This window comes from Pristiophorus japonicus, chromosome 8 (genome assembly GCF_044704955.1).
Source record: "Pristiophorus japonicus isolate sPriJap1 chromosome 8, sPriJap1.hap1, whole genome shotgun sequence".
Lineage (NCBI taxonomy): Eukaryota > Metazoa > Chordata > Chondrichthyes > Pristiophoridae > Pristiophorus > Pristiophorus japonicus.
The window spans coordinates 191404390-191425231 of NC_091984.1; the positions used below are offsets into that span (position 1 = coordinate 191404390).

Genomic DNA, 20842 nt, shown 5'->3' on the forward strand with positions numbered 1-20842 from the left:
AGACTCCCCAGACAGAGGAAACATCCAACTGCATTTACCCTGTCATGCCATGTAAGAATTTTGTATGTTTCAATGAGATCACCTCTCATTCTTCTAAACTCTAGAAAATATAGGCCTAGTCTACTCAATCGCTCCTCATAGAACAATCCCCCCATCCCAGGAATCAGTCAAGTGAACTTTAGTTGCACTTCCTCTATGGCAAGTATATCCTTCCTTAGGTAAGGAGACCAAAACTGTACACAATACTTCAGGTGTGGTCTCACTAAACCAAAACTGTACACAATACTTCAGGTGTGTGGTCTCACTAGGGCCCTATATAATTGCAATAAGACATCTTTACTCTTTTACTCAAATCCTCTTGTAATAAAGGCCAATATACCATTTGCTTTCTTAATTGCCTGCTGTACCTGCATGTTAACTTTCAGTGATTCATGTACAAGGACACCCAGGTCCTTCTCACCATATAAAAAAATATTCTGCTTTTCTATTTTTCCTACCAAAGTGGATAATTTCACATTTCTCCACATTATGTTCAATTTTCCATGTTCTTGCACACTCACTTAGCCTGTCTGTAGCCCAATTGAAGCCTCTTTGCATCCCCCTCACAACTTACATTCCCACCAAGCTTTGTATCATCAGCAAACTTGGATATATTACATTTGGTCACCTCATCAAAATCATTGATATATATTGTGAATAGCTGATGCCCAAACACCGATCCTTGCTGGTTACAGCCATATTTACTTCACTTCACGCTGTACATCCTGGCTGCCACATGATACGCCAGGTTGGCACCAGCCCACACCAGCACCATAAAGCATCCCTGCAATGCCCAAGCCATTCCTTTCACACTCATCATCATTGTGGTTTCATGATCTACTGAGATCATTGAAAGGCTTGCGCCACTGCAGCCAGCTCCTCCTGACGACATCCCCGTTTGTGCCCTTTGTAATGTATACTCACAGGTTAGTACAGCTGTTGCATTGTGAGTGGCTTAGTCAGTCACGTGATGTTCACAAGACTCAATAAAACCCCAGTCAGTTAGGTCTAGGTCATCCACGATGAGGTAGGCAGTTGTAAGCCTAGTGGATTATTAAACCTTTGTGAATAAAGCAACTAGTTCTTAATAGCAATGTGTTGCTATGAATTCTTAAGCACAGAACCCATGAAGCAAATACAATACACCCTCCTGTGCACTGTTCAACCAGGCTGTGCTGATGTCCTGGGGTGGTCTCTTCCGCGCATTGGAAGGGAAGAGAACGTCCCTGCGTGCTGTGACTCCCTCCATATGCATCTGGATGGAGTCATAGGAGAGGCTGGGTGTAGCCGTGCAGTGCTTGTCAGTGTTTGCAGCACTTCAATGCTGTAGAACACTGACAGCACAAATTCAATGTGGCCCTGGTCCCTTTTCATCATCAAATGCGTCATCAGATCTGCTTCCTTTTAATTGGCTGGGAACCTCGCAGGGCAGGCTTAACAAGCCCAAATCGGGAAGATTCTTTTCACAGTGCGGACTGGAGTCAGGAGCGGGGTCACAACCGGTCACCAACCCCGGCCGCTGTGGACCCATCACAGTTGGCGACATCGCGGCCATTATATGCTGAGTTGCACTGCTTTCCATGCAGCTTGTGAAGAGCTCCTAATACCATCTATCTACTGAGTGAGGGTTCAAACTGACACTTGTTAGTTGTCCAATAACCAAATAGTGGCTATGCTGAGGAGGTAGGTAGGCTTCATTTGGGATTGAATTCAACTGGCCCAACGAATGAAAAAAGAGGAACTCCATTCATACTTATGGGGATTTTGTATATACAGAAAACCCCATAAGCATGAATGGGAATACCTCCACAAATACATGTACACATCAAATAAATAAATACATATTTTAAATGAATAAAAATGCCATTTAATTAAATATTTAAAACAAAAATTTTAATTTTTTGAAAAATAAATTTAAATATTTTAAAGGGGCTAAAAATAACTTAACCTTATTTTAACAGGTGTATTGATGTTTAAATGATTATAAAAATAATTTTTTCAATCATTTAAACTCTTGTGCTGTTAAAAGCAGGCCAAGCCAAAGTCTCTGCCCGCGGATGCCCTTTTCCTATTGATGCATTGGATCTGTAAAGAAGATTCTTGATAGATCGCAAGTAGGAACTTGCGCGGCCCTTATGGGCACATATGCACCGTTAGGGGCTGCAAAATATGGGCCATTATTGCTATTGATACCTATTAAGTATCTAATATATATATTGAGCCAATGTTCATTCTAATTTTTTTTGGCCCGCGCGGCCCCTTTAACGGGCTGCACAGGCCATTCAGAATTCTGCTCTTGCACAGATTTTCTATTTAAAAGCTGGCACGGGACCTTCAGAGCATTGCGCAGCCGTGCAACTTAAAGGGAACATTGTATTGGGCCATAATTTGCTGTGGCAGGGCATCTAACAGTGACTGCTATTAGACTTGCCCTTGCAAGTTTTCACAAAAGCAAAATACTGCGGATGCTGGAATCTGGAATAAAAACAGGAAATGCTGGAAATCTCAGCAGCTCAGCATCTGTGGAAAGAAAGCAAAGTTAACGTTTCGGGTCAATGACCCTTCGTCAGACCCGAAACGTTAACTCTGCTTCCTCTCCCCAGATGCTGCCTGACCTATTGAGATTTCCAGCATCTTGCAAGTTTATGATTTTTAATTTTTTGCGTGTCAAGTTGCTGAAAATGTGAGCTGATAACGGGGCAGCGAGGGAAATTGCGTATCTGTGATTTGAGTGAACAGGAAAAACAACTGTCTGCCTCCTTAACCAATCAGATTGAAGGGTTGTGAAATTAAGAGCATAAGGACTGAGGAGTAAGTGTAAATTAGAGTGGGTGAATTCAATATCAAAACCGGTACATAAAAATAAATAATGAGAGGAACAGAAAGATTGGATTGAGAGAAAAAGAGACAGAAAGGAAAAGGAAAATAAAAACGTTACAGTTAAAAAAATCTCCCAACAATTCAAACCTGAAGGAATGAGACTCCACACTTTTCAGTGCCAGAGATGTTGATTGGCAGTAATTAGCACTTAGCATATCGTTAAAAGGGTACTTAGACAACTCATGTTCTGTGGCGAGTTTAGTTCCTACTGCGCAAATACAGCAACTTCACGACATTCAATGCATTTCAATGGTGAAGCAGAAAGCAAAATGCCATTTTCGAGAAGCTAACGGCAGAGCAATGCAACTCGGACAGCAGCTTTTGAATAATTCAGTTTAACCTCGTACCTGCCTCGCCTGAAGTTGCATTTGTGCATAAATAATGGTGACGCCATTAACCTCACCATTATTTTGACAGCAAAATCGGGGCCATTATTTTTTTCAACAAGCTTACCAGCAACATTAAGCAAACCTTTATAACATCACATCAAAATATATTGTTATAGTCCTATAGAGGGTAAACTACAATATTTGAAGAGTCACATTTACACACTTGTTCAAAGTCTCAAGTGATTATCAGTTACAAAGTTCTAACACATAATACAACAGGAATTCTCTAAAACTGCATTCGATTTCCCTGCCATTTAGCATGGTGGAATTTTGATATTTCAAACTTTCTGTTGTCTAATATATACATTTCTGTACCCCCATTGGGAATAACCATCTTTAAGAATTGCAGTCTGAGGCAATCTCATTATAGTCCAATTAAGTATTTTCTCTGGAACCACATCCGTTAATAATTTAATTTCTATTTTCATTTCAATTGTTAACCAAGTGCTGGGATTTGCAACGTCATAAAGGGAGAAACTGTCCAACTTGTATTGGCTCAAAAGATTGTCAGTAGAAATATCAAAGCTCACTGGCTAAAAGCTGAAAAATCCCCTGGACCTGATGGCCTAAGCCCTAGGATTCTCAGGGCTCAATTTTGCCCAAGCCCGTTTTCTGACATATTGCCAGAGTTCCGCCCATTTTTCTTGGCCACAAATGCGCCAGAAATATTTTGCCAAAGTTTCCCCGATGTATTATGCAGCGTGTCCAGTCGTCCCGGGGGGTGGAACCTGCTGTCTGCGCCGAAAAAACGATGCCGTACCTTCTGTGCATGCGTGTCAAAAAAGTGCCATTTTTGACAGTATTTCAATGGACGCGCATGCGTAGTACGGTCATTTTTAAAGAACCAGTTGTGTTTGTGAGAAGGACCACAGGTCTGTATGGATGGATCATACCCAGATCTTGTGACTTCTCCTCCCTCTTCCCCCCCCCCCCCAAACTAATTGCAGTCTTGTGACTTCTCCCTTTCTCCCGCCTCCCACAAACTTATTGCAGTCTTGCAGCCTTCCGATCACCACCTCCCTCCCCGGGCTCACCACCTCCCACGCCGCCCCCACCCCCCCCCACACCCTCCCCAGGCTTGTTTTCCAGCCGAGCCCTAAGCCCTTGTGTCCGGGCATAGGGCCGATTCTGACGGCCGATGCTACAACCCTCCAGCCCTGCTTGAACACGTTCGGTGGTGGCGTGTAAGTAAAAAATAAATGAAAACTTCAGAAATCCAAGAAACTTCCATGTACTCCGTTGAAAGGTAAAAAAAGTTGAACTTTATTATGGATATTTCAAGTGTTAGAGACTCCTTCCAAAAACTTTGATGAAAAACAATGGCGTCTTTCAGAGCCGATTTTTCAGTGTGCGCTGCTTTCTGTTAACTCACAGAAGGTTTTTCAGGAGTGGCCAGATACGCCGACCTAGGATAAAAAATTTTGGGGCAAACTGCAAAAAATGCTAAAAACTGGCGCAGACATGAGGGAACTATGATGTCAAAAAAACCTAACCGAGAAAAATCATAACTAAACCAGTTATGCCGGCACAGATTCCAGGGGGAAATTTTGAATTAAATAATGATGCCAGAAAAAACGCGCAAATTACCCAGGAAAATTGTGCCCTAAAAGAGGTGGCTGCAGAGATAGTGGATGCATTGGTTGTGATTCCCTAGCTTCCAAAATTCCCTAGCTTCTAGAATGGTCCCAGCAGATTGGAAGGTAGCAAATGTAACCCCGTTATTCAAGAAAGGAGGGAGAAAGGAAACAGGGAAAATTTTAAACATTATTTATTAATTCACGGGATGTGGGTGTTGCTGGCAAGGGGTAATATATTAGCATGGATAGAGGATTGGCTAACTAACAGAAAACAGAGAGTCGGGATAAATGGGTAATTTCCTGTTGGCAAACAGTGACGAGTGGGGTGCCGCAGGGATCAGTGTTGGGACCTCAACTATTTACAATCTATATTAATGACTTGGATGAAGGAACTGAGTGTAATGTAGCCAAGTTTGCTGATGATACAAAGATGGGTGGGAAAGCAAATTGTGAGGAAGACACAAAAAATATGCAAAGGGATATAGACAGGCTAAGTGAGTGGGCAAAAATTTGGCAGATGGAGTATAATGTGGGAAAGTGTAAAGTTACCCACTTTGGCAGAAGTGACAAGCAAATTATAATTTAAATGGAGAACAATTGCAAAGTGCTGCAGTACAGAAACACAAAAAGTTAGTATGCAGGTACAGCAAGTAATCAGGAAGGCAAATGGAATGTTGGCCTTTATTGCAAGGGTGATGGAGTATAAAAGCAGAGAAGTCCTGTTACAACTATACAGGGTATTGGTGAGGCCACACCTGGAGTACTGCATATAGTTTTGCTCTCCATATTTAGGGAAGGATATACTTGCATTGAAGGCTCTTCAGAGAAGGTTCACTAGGTTGATTCTGGAGATGAGGGGGTTGACGTATGAGGATAGGTGAGTAGGTTAGGCCTGTACACACTGGAGTTCAGAAGAATGAGAGTTGACCTTATTGAAACTTTTAAGATAATGAGGGGGCTCGACAAGGTGGATGCAGAGAGGATATTTCAACATAGGGGAAACTAAAACTAGGGGACATACGGCTAGGACCTCCACTTTTATGCTTATCGCCCAAAAATGGGCGTTATTTCCAGCGTGGGCGTTAGAAAAGGGTTTTCAGATCTCCAGCTTCTCGCCCATTCTGAAAACACCTAGTTTACATTTTTTAAATGGGCGTTACCGCGAGCGATATCAAATGGGTGGTAGCGTTAAATTTTTTTGACCTTCTGCCGTAAAGTGTGGCCGTCCTTAGCAACGGCATGGCAACGCTCGATTCCCCCGATTCAGGAGGTCAAGGGTCATCATGACATGCGCAGAAGAGGAGACAGAGAGGGAGCTCAGAGGCACTGAAAGCGTGTGCTTGTTTGGCTGTTGTGGGAGGCACGAGGGAGATTCACCAGTAGCAAAAAGTCTACTAAGCACCCAGAACATAGTTGGCACCGAGTTTTTGTTTTTTGTCCAACAAATAAGATATAACATGGAAGGGATGGAAGAGGCCCTGGAGCTGGTAGCCAGGAACACTGGTGGCAGAGGGCTATCAGTGGTCCCGGAGTGCCACACTGCACCCCAAGGTGCCACACCCCCATTGCCAACCATACATGAGACCAGCAGCAACATCTTGCTTATGGCTCGGAGCATGTTCCCACCTCGGGACCGTCCTCTCCCGTATCCATCCAAGCAGCGCTTCGGTCCCACCCCGCCCCCACCACCAATGAAACATCGCCTGAGGATCTCCTCGGCCAGGTGGCTTGGAGTCAGGAGGGGAAGGGGTAGAGGTGGGGAGGAGAAGCGGGGGGGGTGGGTGGCGGGTGGCAGTGGAAGGATTGGTTTATACAGAAATACTGATGATTTCAGACTAATGTTTGGTTAAAATGTTTTTTATTTAACAAAACTGTAAAGTCCTGTCCCTGCAGTACAGACTCACACGAGGCACATGCTGAAGTCAAGGTCACTCAGGACCTGCACTTTTATTTCACAGCTCTCGAATGCCACACTTGCCTGAGACCTGCCTTATATACCTGTGTGGAACAGGTATGCATTGTCTCCTGCAAGTGCACCCCTGCTGGTAAGGTATGCTTGTGGTTACAGGTCATATCTAGTTACAGTCGTGGTAAGATACAGTTATGTACAGTAGTGTGAGATACATGACATCACCCTCCCCCCAAGGTCTTATTGTCTTTATAGATTCAGTCTCTCAGGTGGCCTACGCTCTCGTGTGGAGCGTCTTAGTTGTGGTTTAGTTGTTTGCCTTGGTGCCTGTTTTTCTTTCGGTGTGATTGCTGGTATCTCGCCTGGGCTGTCTGTTTCGTTCAGTGTGATTGTTGGTATCTCGCCTGGGCTGTCTGTTGAGATTGCCCTTTCCTCAGGTTGTTCCCTCTGTCTATCCACCAGGTGCGGTGTGAGTTCCACATTGTAGTCTGCCTCTGGTTCTGCAGTGTTGTTGGTGAATCTACTTTTTACTTGGTCTACATGTCTCCGGCAGGTTTGGCCATTGTCCATTTGTACTACCAGTAGCCTGTTTCCTTCCTTGCCTGTTACTGTCCCTGCAAGCCATTTGGGACCCCTGCCATAGTTTAACACAAACACTTTGTCCCCTATCTCATTCCACCTCCCCCTCGAATTTCGGTCATGGTACTCAGTTAGCTTCCTGCGCTTTGCCTCAACGATTTCATGCATGTCTGGGAGGATTAACGAGAGCCTTGTCTTCAAGGTCCATTTCATCAATAGTTGCGCAGGGGGAACCCCAGTCAGCGAATGCGGACGAGATCTGTATGCCAGCAGCAGTCGCGACAGGCGGCCCTGCAGCGTGGGACCTTGGATTTTAAGCATGCCTTGTTTAATGATTTGCACTGCTCGCTCCGCCTGGCCATTGGAGGCCGTCTTAACGTGATTTATACCGTGGTCAACTATAAAATCTTGGTATTCTGCGCTGGTGAAGCACGGACCATTATCACTGACCAATATGTCAGGAATTCCGTGCGTTGCAAACATGGTTCCAAGGCTCTCCACAGTGGTGGAGGTGGTGCTCGAGTTTAAAATGGTGCATTCGATCCACTTTGAAAATGCATCGAGGATTATGAGGAACATTTTGCCCAAGAATGGGCTCGCATAGTCTACGTGCACCCGCGACCACGGTTTGGTGCGCCAGGGCCAGGGGCTCAGGAGTACTCCCAGGGGGCATTACTGAGTTGGGCACAAATGGTGCACCGTCGGACGCAGAGCTCCAAGTCCGCGTCAATGCCAGGCCACCAGACATGAGATCTGGCTATGGCCTTCATGAGAACGATCCCCGGGTGCTCGCGGTGGAGCTCCCGGACAAACGCCTCTTTGCCTCGTAGAGGCATAACTACTCGGCTGCCCCACATCAGGCAGTCTGCCTGTAGTGATAGTTCATGCATGCGCCTATGGAAAGGTTTGATCTCCTTGGGGCAGGTATCGCGAGCCTCTGCCCAGTCACCGGTTAAGACACATCTTTTGACTAAGAATAACGTGGGGTCGCTGGTCGTCCAGGCTCTGACTTGGCGAGCCATCATGGGCGGACCTGTGGACTCAAAGGCATTGATTGCCATGACTATCTCACAGTCCTGTTCGTCAGACCCTTCCGTGGTCGCCAGGGGTAGCCTGCTAAGCGCATCGGCACAGTTGTCTGTGCCTGATCTGTGCCTTATTGAGTAATAGTAAGACGCCAGCATAAGTGCCCACCTTTGAATGCGCGCCGAGGCGTTGGCGTTTATTGCCTTGCTCTCGGATAGCAGGGACGTGAGGGGCTTGTGGTCGGTTTCTAACGCGAACTTGGCCCCGAAAAGGTATTGGTGCATCTTTTTGACACCGTACACGTACGCAAGCGCCTCCTTCTCCACCATACCGCGAAAGTGACCTGGAGGCATAAGCAATGGGTTGTAATTTACCCTCACCATTGACATGCTGTAAAACGCACCCTACCCTGTATGCTGACGCATCACATGTAAGAACTAGCTTTTTAACTGGATCAAAAAAAAAAACACTGTTGGAATATAGAAGGTTAGGTGCCTTATTGAAGGCGAGTTCCTGGGCGTCCCCCCAAAATCAATTGCACCCATTTCTGAGGAGCACGTGGAGTGGCTCCAGCAGCATGCTCAAGTTTTGCATAAAGTTCCCAAAGAGTAGCCCGAGAAAGGCGCGCAGTTCCGAGACATTCCGGGGCCTGGGTGCTGGACGAATTGCTTCGGTTTTGGATTCTGTTGGGCGGATTCCATCAGCGGCAATCCTTCTGCCCAAAAATTCAACCTCGGGCGCAAGAAACAGACACTTGAATTTCTTAACTCTTAGGCCTACTCGATCCAACCGCTTTAGTACTTCCTCCAAATTGCGGAGATGGGAGTCGGTGTCCCTGCCCGTGATGAGTATGTCGTCTTGAAACACAACCGTCCCCGGGATGGACTTGAGCAGACTCTCCACGTTGCGCTGGAATATAGCAGCTGCCGACCTGATGCCGAATGGGCATCGACTGTACATGAAAAGGCCTCAATGTGTGTTGATGGTGGTGAGTAGCTTAGACTTTTCGGTCAGTTCTTGCGTCTTATACGCAGATGTGAGATCTAGTTTCGAGAAAAGTTTTCCTCCAGCCAATGTGGCAAATAAGTCCTCTGCTCTGGGAATTGGTCTTGTAGGGAGAATCTGTTTATGGTAGATTTGTAATCCCCACAGATTTGTACGGATCCATCAGGCTTCATGACTGGGACGATGGGACTTGCCCAGTCGCTAAATTCTGCGGGTGAGATAATGCCTTCCCGCAGAAGCCTGTCCAGTTCATGTTCAATCTTTTCCCTCATCACATAGGGCACAACTCTAGCCTTGTGATGGACCAGTTTAGCATCCTGTGTGATGTAGATTTTAACTTTAGCCCCTTTGAAGGTGCCCACACCTGGCTGAAAGAGATGTTCAAATCGACTTAGAACTGTTGAGCAGGAGGTCCGTTCCTCTGACGACATGGCGTGAACATCATCCCATTTCCAATTTAGTTTTGTCAGCCAGCTTCTCCCCAACAGTGCTGGAAGGTCTCCGGGGACAATCCACAGGGGAAGTCAGTTCACCGTCCCTTTGTGTGTGACTGAGAGCATGGCGCTGCCAAGGACTGGGACGATTTCTTTGGTATAGGTCCTTAGTTTGGTGTTGAACCTTGTGAGTTTTGGTCTGTTGCATTTGTGCGGCCACAGCTGTTCAAATTGTTGAACGCTCATGAGAGATTGACTCGCTCCCGTATCCAGTTCCATGTTGACGGGTATCCCGTTGGGTAGGACCCTCATCATTATTGGAGGCGTCTTGTTGGAAGAACAGTGGCCATTGATCGTGTTGACCCACTGTACCTCGGTGTCCTGGGCACTGTCGACACTGTCTTAGGTCTGCTTTCCGACCCTTCCGATTCGTAAACTGGCCGAGCTGCTGCTTTTCTGCACATGCGGGCCAGATGCCCTGTATAGTTGCAGTTTCTGCAAACAGCATGCTGAAATCAACACCTCCTTGATGAGTGCCTTCCCGCACATCTCCAGCACAGACCGCTTCCATTGTTTCCGAAGGATGAGCTGCATCTGGCTGATCTCTCTTGAGCTTCTCTCAGTCTGTAGTTGATTGCTCGCATTATGGGTTGATGAGGTGTGAACGGCCGTTCCTGTGGCCCTTGATGGCTTCTGGCACCACTGCCTGCTGTTGAGGGCCTGCTCTCCTGCCTTTGTCTGTGTGTGGGGGTAGCGGCTTGTTTCACGCTGTGAACCCCTTGTTCCGATGTTTCGTTAGTTGACGTACCCGCAGTGTAGATCAACCTCGTTTCTTCTTCTCCTGCCAAGAATGTCTGTGCAACCAGTGCTGCTGCCTCTAGGGTCAAGTTCTTGGTCTCTATGAGCTTTCGGAATATGCCTGCGTGGCCTATTCCTTCAATAAAAAAGTCTCTCAGTATTTCTCTCCTTAGTTCATCAGAGAATTCACATAAACTAGCCAGCCTTCGAAGTTCCGCCACAAAGTCAGGTATGTCTGACCCATACAGCGTCTGTAGTTGTCGAACCTGTGTCTGGCCATTTGTAGGCTGCTCGCTGGCTTCAGGTGGTCTCTTATCAGTGTGCTCAACTCTTCAAACGACTTGCTTGCTGGTTTCTCGGGTGCCAACAGGTCCTTCATTAAAGCGTATGTTTTCGAGCCACAGCTGGTCAAGAGATGGGCTCTTCTCTTGTCTGCCTTATCGTCGCCCAACCAGTCTTTGGTTACAAAGCTTTGTTGGAGCCTTTCTATAAAGTCCTCCCAATTATCTCCAGCATTGTATTTTTCATCTGAGCCGTTGGTCGCCATTCTGTGGATTCTGTGATCCTGTAACTCATCGCCACTGTAAAGTCCTGTCCCTGCAGTACAGACTCACACGAGGCACATGCTGAAGTCAAGGTCACTCAGGACCTGCACCTTTATTTCACAGCTCTCGAATGCCACACTTGCCTGAGACCTGCCTTTATATACCCATGTGGAACAGGAATGCATTGTCTCCTGCAAGTGCACCCCTGGTGGTAAGGTATGCTTGTGGTTACAGGTCATATCTAGTTACAGTCATGTATAGCATGGTAAGATACAGTTATGTACAGTAGTGGGAGATACATGACAAAAACCTTGTAGCACATTGGCTCAGATAGCTGCACCGTTATACGCTGGATTCCTTAACATCAAAGGGTATAATCACACTTAACTTCAATAAACTTAAAACTTCAACTGTCACCAAGGTGATGACCACCATTGATGTATGACCTGCACACCCAGCAGTGTGTCAGCCTTGTAAATAACACAAATGTTCTTTCAGGCAAAGCGATCATTGATGAGCTCCTGACGTAAGGCTCTTGAAGCTATCATGCTACCATGGACCCTTTCATGCCATCTACAAGGGGGCGCGGGCATGGCTTCAGCGTCAGCCTGATTGTCTGGGCCGATGTCAGCGTCCGCCTCCTCGTCCTCCTCTTCCTCTCTCTGGTGAGATGGACTGTCAGACTCATCAGGCAATTCTTGTTTTCTCCTGATAGCCAAGTTGTGTAGCATGAGCACACTACCACGAATTGAGCTACCTGCTCAGGGTGGTATTGGAGCTCTCCTTCTGAGTGGTCCAGGCATCTAAAGCGCTGCATCAGCACCCCAATGGTTTTCTCCACGATATTGTGAGTTGCTCTCGTTGTATCGCCTCTCGGCCTCAGTGTGGGTGTCAGGTAGGAGGGTCATCAGCCAGGTGGCAAGGCCATATCATTTGTCCCCAAGCATCCAGCATTCACCTTGTGGCTCATTGTTAAACAAGTCAGATACAGTGCTTTCATGCAGGATATGAGCATCATGGATGCTGCCCGTAAATTGAGCATTCACTGCCAGTATAATTTGTTGGTGGTCGACAACCAGTTGGTCATTCAGGTAGTGGAATCCATTGCTGTTCCTGGAAACCTCAGCATCCTGAAAAGGTGACCGCATCACGATGTGCATAGAGTCTATTGCTCCCTGCAGCTTGGGGAAGTTTGCAATTCTGGAGAATCCTGGAGCCCTCTCAGTCTATGCCCCCCTGGTCATAGGGAAACTGATCAAGTCCCTCCTGTGTGTCAGTCGAGGAGGCGGGAGCTCGGAGCAGCGCGAGTCCGGGGTTGGCGAGAGGCCTATAAAGGCCAGCGGGAGTCGAGCAGTTCGAGCAGTCTGTCGAGGAGGTGGGAACTCGGAGCAGCGCAAGTCCGGGGTCGGTGAGAGGCCTATAAAGGCCAGCAGGAGTCGAGCAGTTCGAGCAGTCAGTCGAGGAGGCGGGAGCTCGGAGCAGCGCGAGTCCGGGGTCGGCGAGAGGCCTATCAAGGCCAGCGGGAGTCGAGCAGTTCGAGCAGTCAGTCGAGGAGGCGGGAGCTCGGAGCAGCGCGAGTCCGGGGTCGGCGAGAGGCCTATAAAGGCCAGCGGGAGTCGAGCAGTTCGAGCAGTCAGTCGAGGAGGCGGGAGCTCGGAGCAGCGCGAGTCCGGGGTCGGCGAGAGGCGTGCCGGTGCAGCTACAGGGAGAAGGCAAAGAAAGAAACAAAGGTGACGTCACAGCCTAGGGGGTAAGTGATTGGCTGGTGATTGGTGAGTAGGTTTTCTTTTTCTTATATTAGTCAGTAACTTTTAACATTGTTGTTGCCAGTTTAAGTGTATCTAAGGGTTAAGTCATGGCAGGAGAGCTCGGTCGGGTGTTATGCTCCTCCTGTACCATGTGGGAACTCAGGGACGACTCCAGTGTCCCTGACGACTACGTGTGCAGGAAGTGTATCCACCTCCAGCTCCTGACGGTCCGCGTTACGGAATTGGAGCTGAGGGTGGATTCACTCTGGAGCATCCACGATGCTGAGAATGACGTGAGTATCACGTGTAGTGAGTTGGTCTTACCGCAGGGAAAGGGTCCACAGCCAGCGAGGGAATGGAAGACCAGCAGGAAGAGTAGTGCAAGGAAGGTAGTGCAGGGGTCCCCTGCGGTCATCCCCCTGCAAAACAGATACACTGCTTTGAGTACTGTTGAGGGGGATGACTCATCAGGGGAGGGCAGCAGCAGCCAAGTTCATGGCACCGTGGCTGGCTCTGTTGCACAGGAGGGCAGGAAAAAGAGTGGGAGAGCAATAGTGATAGGGGATTCAATGGTGAGGGGAATAGATAGGCGTTTCTGCGGCCGCGACCGAGACTCCAGGATGGTATGTTGCCTCCCTGGTGCAAGGGTCAAGGATGTCTCGGAGCGGGTGCAGGACATTCTGAAATGGGAGGGAGAACAGCCAGTTGTCGTGATGCACATTGGTACCAACGACATAGGTAAAAAAAGGGATGAGGTCCTACGAAACGAATTTAAGGAGCTAGGAGCTAAATTAAAAAGTAGGACCTCAAAAGTAGTAATCTCGGGATTGCTACCAGTGCCACGTGATAGTCAGAGTAGGAATCGCAGGATAGCGCAGATGAATACGTGGCTTGAGCAGTGGTGCAGCAGGGAGGGATTCAAATTCCTGGGGCATTGGGACCGGTTCTGGGGGAGGTGGGACCAGTACAAACCGGACAGTCTGCACCTGGGCAGGACCGGAACCAATGTCCTAGGGGGAGTGTTTGCTAGTGCTGTTGGGGAGGATTTAAACTAATATGGCAGGGGGATGGGAACCAATGCAGGGAGACAGAGGGAAACAAAAAGGAGGCAAAAGCAAAAGACAGAAAGGAGATGAGGAAAAGTGGATGGCGGAGAAACCCAAGGCAAAGAACAAAAAGGGCCACTGTACAGCAAAATTCTAAAAGGACAAAGGGTGTTAAAAAAACCTGAAGGCTTTGTGTCTTAATGCAAGGAGTATCCGCAATAAAGTGGATGAATTAACTGTGCAAATAGATGTTAATAAATATGATGTGATTGGGATTACGGAGACGTGGCTCCAGGATGATCAGTGCTGGGAACTCAACATTCAGGGGTATTCGACATTCAGGAAGGATAGAGTAAAGGGAAAAGGAGGTGGGGTAGCATTGTTGGTTAAAGAGGAGATTAATGCAATAGTTAGGAAAGACATTAGCTTGGATGATGTGGAATCTATATGGGTAGAGCTGCAGAACACCAAAGGGCAAAAAACGTTAGTAGGAGTTGTGTACAGACCTCCAAACAGTAATAGGGATGTTGGGGAGGGCATCAAACAAGAAATTAGGGATGCATGCAATAAAGGTGTAGCAGTTATAATGGGTGATTTTAATATGCACATAGATTGGGCTAGCCAAACTGGAAGCAATACGGTGGAGGAGGATTTCCTGGAGTGCATAAGGGATGGTTTCCTAGACCAGTATGTTGAGGAACCAACTAGGGGGGAGGCCATCTTAGACTGGGTGTTATGTAATGAGAGAGGATTAATTAGCAATCTCATTGTGCGAGGCCCCTTGGGGAAGAGTGACCATAATATGGTGGAATTCTGCATTAGGATGGAGAATGAAACAGTAAATTCAGAGACCATGGTCCAGAACTTAAAGAAGGGTAACTTTGAAGGTATGAGGCGTGAATTGGCTAGGATAGATTGGCGAATGATACTTAGGGGGTTGACTGTGGATGGGCAATGGCAGACATTTAGAGACCGCATGGATGAATTACAACAATTGTACATTCCTGTCTGGCGTAAAAATAAAAAAGGGAAGGTGGCTCAACCGTGGCTATCTAGGGAAATCAGGGATAGTATTAAAGCCAAGGAAGTGGCATACAAATTGGCCAGAAATAGCAGCGAACCCGGGGACTGGGAGAAATTTAGAACTCAGCAGAGGAGGACAAAGGGTTTGATTAGGGCAGGGAAAATGGAGTACGAGAAGAAGCTTGCAGGGAACATTAAGGTGGATTGCAAAAGTTTCTATAGGTATGCAAAGAGAAAAAGGTTAGTAAAGATAAACGTAGGTCCCCTGGAGTCAGAATCAGGGGAAGTCATAACGGGGAACAAAGAAATGGCAGACCAATTGAACAAGTACTTTGGTTCGGTATTCACTAAGGAGGATACAAACAACCTTCCGGATATAAAAGGGGTCAGAGGGTCTAGTAAGGAGGGAGAACTGAGGGAAATCTTTATTAGTCGGGAAATTGTGTTGGGGAAATTGATGAGATTGAAGGCCGATAAATCCCCAGGGCCTGATGGACTGCATCCCAGAGCACTTAAGGAGGTGGCCTTGGAAATAGCGGATGCATTGACAGTCATTTTGCAACATTCCATGGACTCTGGATCAGTTCCTATGGAGTGGAGGGTAGCCAATGTAACCCCACTTTTTAAAAAAGGAGGGCGAGAGAAAACAGGGAATTATAGACCGGTCAGCCTGACCTCAGTAGTGGGTAAAATGATGGAATCAATTATTAAGGATGTCATAGCAGTGCATCTGGAAAATGGTGACATGATAGGTCCAAGTCAGCATGGATTTGTGAAAGGGAAATCATGCTTGACAAATCTTCTGGAATTTTTTGAGGATGTTTCCAGTAAAGTGGACAAAGGAGAACCAGTTGATGTGGTATATTTGGACTTTCAGAAGGCTTTCGACAAGGTCCCACACAAGAGATTAATGTGCAAAGTTAAAGCACATGGGATTGGGGGTAGTGTGCTGACGTGGATTGAGAATTGGTTGTCAGACAGGAAGCAAAGAGTAGGAGTAAACGGGTACTTTTCAGAATGGCAGGCAGTGACTAGTGGGGTGCCGCAAGGTTCTGTGCTGGGGCCCCAGCTGTTTACATTGTACATTAATGATTTAGACGAGGGGATTAAATGCAGTATCTCCAAATTTGCGGATGACACTAAGTTGGGTGGCAGTGTGAGCTGCGAGGAGGATGCTATTAGGCTACAGAGTGACTTGGATAGGTTAGGTGAGTGGGCAAATGCATGGCAGATGAAGTATAATGTGGATAAATGTGAGGTTATCCACTTTGGTGGTAAAAACAGAGAGACAGACTATTATCTGAATGGTGACAGATTAGGAAAAGGGAAGGTGCAACGAGACCTGGGTGTCATGGTACATCAGTCATTGAAGGTTAGCATGCAGGTACAGCAGGCGGTTAAGAAAGCAAATGGCATGTTGGCCTTCATAGCGAGGGGATTTGAATACAGGGGCAGGGAGCTGTTGCTACAGTTGTACAGGGCCTTGGTGAGGCCACACCTGGAGTATTGTGTACAGTTTTGGTCTCCTAACTTGAGGAAGGACATTCTTGCTATTGAGGGAGTGCAGCGAAGATTCACCAGACTGATTCCCGGGATGGCGGGACTGACCTATCAAGAAAGACTGGATCAACTGGGCTTGTATTCACTGGAGTTCAGAAGAATGAGAGGGGACCTCATAGAAACGTTTAAAATTCTGACGGGTTTAGACAGGTTAGATGCAGGAAGAATGTTCCCAATGTTGGGGAAGTCCAGAACCAGGGGTCACAGTCTGAGGATAAGGGGTAAGCCATTTAGGACCGAGATGAGGAGAAACTTCTTCACCCAGAGAGTGGTGAACCTGTGGAATTCTCTACCACAGAAAGTAGTTGAGGCCAATTCACTAAATATATTCAAAAGGGAGTTAGATGAAGTCCTTACTACTCGGGGGATCAAGGGTTATGGCGAGAAAGCAGGAAGGGGGTACTGAAGTTTCATGTTCAGCCATGAACTCATTGAATGGCGGTGCAGGCTAGAAGGGCTGAATGGCCTGCTCCTGCACCTATTTTCTATGTTTCTATGTTTCTATGTGTGTGTACAGGGCTTCAGTGGCCTGTCTAATGCAGCGATGTGTGGCATGCTGAGAAAGTCCGCAAATGTCGCCAGCTGTGGCCTGAAAAGAACCCGAGGCGTAGAACGACAGTGCCGTGGTGACTTTGACCTCGACGGATAACGCAGTACTGATGGTGCTGGCAGGCTGCAGTTCTGCCCTTATCAGTTGGCATACCTTAGTGATAGTCTCTTTGTGGAAGCGCAGTTTCCGAAGGCAGGTGGTGTCTGGCAAGTCGAGGTAAGAATGCTTCTCCTTGTACTTGTGGGGGGTGTAACGTCTGGTCCTCCTCATCAGTTTGTCACTTCTTACATTGGGCACATAATGCAGTGGAGCAGTCCTTTGGCGATGTCGAGTCTGCAGCATGTATTTGGTCACCAAGAGAGGGTGAGAAAGGACAGGCCCCATTGCAATAGCTCTCTGTTTTCCACCAATTGCTCACAAACAAGGACTGTCTCGACGAAGACACCTCGTCAATTCCAATTGGTCACAGTTTGGTCAAGATGTTTTTACAGATGTTCAAATCAACTCCAACGACATGTAGAGTACATCCGAACTCCGCCGAGGTTGAAGCACAGCAGCCTTTTAAAGGACGCGACATGTGATCCAGAACATGCCGTTCATAACGCTGGCGTTCGTTCCGGTTAGTTCCACTTTTTTGTGGCCGATATGTGTGCGAGGTGGTGAAATTGACGATGGGCCATCTCCATGGTTGATAGTTTGGGTAAATATGCTCTTTACGACAAAAAACAGTGAGCGGGCATTAACATTGAACCTCGGCATTAATTCCGTGCGGAAAGTAACGCTGGGCGATATTATGGGCGTTGAATTCGCCCATTCTGCTGATTCCGCCCCAAAAAAGTGGGCGGGCAGTAATATTTTTTCTTGGCGTTAAGCGAATGGGGAAAGTAACGCTCGGTGATAAGTTTCCAAAAAATGCCCGCCAATTTCCATTTTGTGCCAAAATGGCTGATATATGGGCATTATACGTCATTTCTGCGGTAAAATGGGTGTTAAGTGGGCATTAAGCATGCAAAAAAATTGGAGATTCTAGCCCATAGTCTTAGAATAAGGAGCCGCCATTTAAAACTGAGTTGAGGAGAAATTTCTTCTCTCAGAGGGTTGTAAATCTATGGAATTGTCTGCCCCAGAAAGCTGTGGAGGCTGGGTCATTGAATATATTTAAGGTGGAGGTAGACAGATTTTTGAGCGATAAGGGAGTAAAGGGTTATGGGGAGCGGGCAGGGAAGTGGCGCTGAGTCCATGATCAGATCAGCTATGACCTTTTTGAATGGCGGAGTAGGCTCGAGCGGCCAAATGGCCTACTCCTGCTCCTATTTCTTATGTTCTTATGGCATTCATTGCCCATTCCTAATTGCCCTCGAGAATGGAGTGGTGAGCCACAATTTCAGTGGGCAGTTAAGAGTCAACCACATTGCTGTGGGTCTGGAGTCACTTATAGGCTAGACTGGATATGGATGGCAGATTTCCTTCCCTAAAAGACATCAGTGAACCAGATGGGTTTTTACGACAATCCGGTAGTTTCATGGTCACCATTAATGATACTAGTTTTTTATTCCACGTTTATTTAATTAACTGAATTTAAATTCTGCAGCTGGGTGGGATTTGAACTCATGTCCCTGGATCATTAGTCCATTAGTCCAGGTCTCTAGATTACTAGTCCAGTAACATAACCATGATGCTACTGTTCCAGAATTACAGGCCACTTAGTCTGACATCAATTGTCCGGAAATTGCTGGAATCCATTATTAAGGAAGTTGTATCAGTACATTTAAATAGTACATTAAAATATAATAATATGATTAGACCGAGTCAACATGGTTTTATGAATGGGAAGTTGTGTTTAACAAACTTATTAATAGTTTTTTTGAAGACGTACTAGCAGGGCAGCTAAAAGGGAACCAGTGAATTTAATATATTTGGATTTCCAAAATGCATTTGATAAGGTGCCACATAAAATGAGGTTAAGTAAGCTAACAGCTCATGGGATTGGGGGTAATATATTAGCATGGATAGAGGATTGGTTAATGGACAGAAAACAGAGAGTAGAGATAAACGGGTAATTGTCCAGTCTGCAGGCTGTAACTAGTGGAATGCTGCAAGGATCAGTGCTTGGGCCTCAGCTTTTAACAATCTATATTAATGACTTAGATGAAGGGACTGAGTGTAATGTATACAAAATTGCTGATGATACAAAGCTAGGTGGGAAAGTAAGCTCTGAGGAGGACACAAAGAGCCTGCAAAGGGATATAGACAGGTTAAAAGAGTGGGCAATAAGGTGGCAGGTGGAGTATAATGCGGGGAACTGTAAGGTTATTCACTTTGCTAGGAAAAATAGAAAAACAGATCCCATCCCCATCCTCTAGAGGCTAGCACCGACCCCCACCTGCTCACTCCCTTCATCCTCCATGTGGCCTGGTGCCGCAGGCCTCCTTGCTCACAGCTACCGAGCTTCTCCATGTGACTGGCTACGGGCGAGAAACAGAGGCCTCAGATGCAAATTGGCCCTGCAGTTAAAGTTGGCAGGGCCTGCAGAAAACCTGTTCTCCAAGGTTTCCTGCCTGCATCGGAGTCACCCACCACTGCCCCCGACCCGCCCTCCTCATGAAAATTCAGGCCTTAGTATTAAAGTATTTTGTTACCCAAAGGCAATTCAGTTGCACCAACTTTCTATTGATTATTACTTGGTTAAAGTTATGTTCAATCTGATCAGTAATCACTGATAAAACACATAGGACCAAGGGCTCAAAACTTATGATTTGCTCTTTCATTGATATCTATAAAGCAACTCAATTATGACACTTCAATGCCACTGGTTAAAGGGAGGTACATTACATTGCACAGTTATTGCAAAGCATTAAGGACATTGATTAAAATTCAAGCAGAAGCCATTGCCTAATATATATCTGACATGGCAATTACAATTCAAAAAGCAGAACGTTTGCAGTTATAAACGCTCCAGAACAAATTATTTCATTTATTTTAAGGAAAATTTAAAAATGTCCATGTTCTAATTTTGAAGTCAAGATTTCAGGCTTAGATTTGGTTCATAGGATGCAAATTTCAACTCATCCTATATCTAAATTAGTTTGAATTGCCATCTCTAGTCTTGTTGCATAGACTAGACTTGTATTCCTTTGGATATAGAAGATTAAGGGGTGATCTAATTGAGATGGTTAAGATAATGAAAGGATTTGATAATGTAGATAGAGATAAACTATTTTCTCTGGTGGGGGAGTCCATAACAAAAGAGATGACCTTAAAATAGGTGCACAAAGGTGATGTGAGAAAGCACTACTTCACACAAAGGGTAGTGGAAATCTGGAACTCTCCCTCAAAAAGCTAGGTCAATCAAAAATTTCAGAACTGAGATTGATAGATTTTTGTTAGGCAAGGGCTTTAAGGGTTACGGAACCAAGACGGGTAATTGGAGTTAAGATACAAATGAGCCAGGATCTAATTAGGGGAATGAGGGATGGACAATAAATGCTGGCCTTGCCAGTGATGTCCACAATCCGGAACTAATAAAACAAAAGGCTTGAGGGGCTTAATGGCCTACTCCTGTTCCTCATTATCATCATCATAGACGCTTCCTTGAACGAGGATGACTTGGTTCTACATGAGTTCACAGAGGTTTCAATGAAGGACCCGATGTTCCAGTCTTGAACTCCAGTTGAGGGGGTGGAAGAGGCCTGTGTGTGGATTTTTTTTAACGTGTGGTGACTGTTGCACACCAG

The 20842-nt window shown here is 46.3% G+C and overlaps 1 protein-coding gene across 1 annotated transcript in view; it reads right to left on the minus strand.

Annotated features, from left to right (window-relative positions):
* Positions 1-20842, minus strand: part of ksr2 (kinase suppressor of ras 2) — a 587663-nt gene that overhangs the window by 16306 nt on the left and 550515 nt on the right. The window lies entirely within an intron of this gene.